Source organism: Poecilia mexicana, unplaced genomic scaffold (assembly GCF_051168715.1).
Source record: "Poecilia mexicana isolate PSO_F unplaced genomic scaffold, ASM5116871v1 scaffold_18, whole genome shotgun sequence".
Lineage (NCBI taxonomy): Eukaryota > Metazoa > Chordata > Actinopteri > Cyprinodontiformes > Poeciliidae > Poecilia > Poecilia mexicana.
Genome location: NW_028263387.1, coordinates 9,234,436 through 9,236,643, shown reverse-complemented (window position 1 = coordinate 9,236,643; position 2,208 = coordinate 9,234,436).

Genomic DNA, 2,208 nt, shown 5'->3' with positions numbered 1-2,208 from the left:
GAAACCATGATTTCAGCTAAATAACTACTGTACACCCTGATGATGTTTATCTGTATTTAATAGTGTAAATTTAATTAATTGCAGTTTCTCCAGACCAAAGACAGACATTTGCAACTCCAATCATTTGATGATTTGGCAGATTATTATATTTTTTTAACTGATCCTTCAATGAGGTGATACAAAGGAAACAACTACTCTGACCTCAGATACAAACTTCATGCAGCCCATTGGTACAAAATATACATTTTTTTGTTTAAATATTTTTGAAGGAATATATTTCTTTTCATTTCTGTATCAGCTGTGATTACTTTTTGTCTTTCAAAATGAACTAAATTTCTGTTTTGTCATATTTATCCTTGGACACAATAAATGTTTATTTGACATGGCAGGAAAAGTTTTATATGTTACATTTCTAACCAGAGATTCTTTATGTGAACAGCTTCCATTAAACCCACTGTGACCTGGAAACACAACTGGTCTGAGATATTCAGAGGAGAGACGGTCACTCTGAGATGTGAGATCAGAGGAGGAGCTCAGTGGACGTATCAATGGAGAATAAATGACCAAGTCTATCAAACATCCAGTGAATACAAAACCATAACAGCTGACAGTGGAAGATTCAGGTGCATAGGAACAAATAACTACGGACCAACACAATGGAGTGATTTTTACTCATTAACTGTTTGTAAGTAATCTGTTATTGACATGAAGTGACTATTTAAAATGTTTCATCAAGTCTCATTTAATCAGCAACATTTTTCCTACCTAAAATTTTATATTGCTTTAATATTTTAAAGTTTCAGACAAAAACTAAAAATCAGCTTTTCCTGCTGCTTAAAATCATTTATTCATCAATTTGTTAGAGAAAAAATATCATATTGTTATAATCATCTGCAGAAGTGACCTTTTCTCAGTAAAACAATGTTATAAATGTTAAACTTCATTTCTGTCATATTTATTCAAAATAAATCAACCAAAGCTGAGAGAAAATATAAACATGGAGGAAATTTAAAAACAATCAGTTTTAAATCTGATAAAAAGTTTGGAAGGAGCTTAGAGAACTGATGATTAGACCAAGACTTTTGCACAATACTGTCTCTATTTTAGTAAAATGTCTCTCATATAAAATCCCTCCATCCTTCAAAGATCCAATAAAAGCTGATAGGAGGCAGATTGTGATTCTCTGGTCCTGCTGCAGTTTTCCAGGAGGCCACTGTGGTTCCTCTGAGTTCAATTCATCTGATTGAAAGTTTAGAAAAATCACCACTAGACTAAAAATAGTTCAACCTTTAGTTGTCAGCAGAGCTTTCCTTGTTGAAGGACTGAGAAGTGATTTGTGCAGTAGAGCTGATTTCCAGCCCAGTTCTCCTGACTGCAGCAGAACATTAGAAGATGTTCTGGTTCAGTAGTTTGGTTCAGCTCAGCTCTGACTGGGATTTGATACAACATGATTAAAATGGCTCCTCACACACACGTTTCAACAAATCCAATAATGAACAGCCTCGCCCCCTCTCTCCTGGTCTGTGTGGAGACACATATTTCACCAGTTCCTCAAACTTTTCTGTCTGACGCCGATTGTCATTAAAGCAGCAAAATATGGATTGAGTTCATGTTCGTTTGAGCTAAAAAGGTTTTAATCTCACCTGCAGGACACAGTAGTTCACAAAAGATACTGAATGTATTAAAATACAAGAATGGAAAGTTACACATTAATATTAGACATTTGATAAGAAATTAAAGTAAGAATGTAATTATTCTCTCAGTGAAACAGAATTTAGGCAATGAAGCTTAATGTTTGAATGTTTGATACAACATGATTTGATTCAATCACAGTCACATTATTATGATTTCTGGGTTTTATCAGTTAATGTGTTGATGAATACACATTCATCAATGTGTAGATGATAGAATGTGAATGAATTGATTGTTTTCAATGTTAAATTTTAATAAATATATGAACCCACAGAGACCAGATATGCTGTCGTTTGAAACATTTGACAGAATAAATGAGTCAATATCATTATTTTTTGTAAATGTTGAAGGAAACAGGTGTCCTGTCATTCTTATTTAGAATTTCTTATTTCTGTTTGATTTTACAAAACAAAACAAAAAAGGTGTGACTTATTGGAATTAAATGTTTCCTTTGATGAAATTAATGTAATTTATATAAATTTGGATTGAACTTGGTTTTATAACCCTGGATGTGAA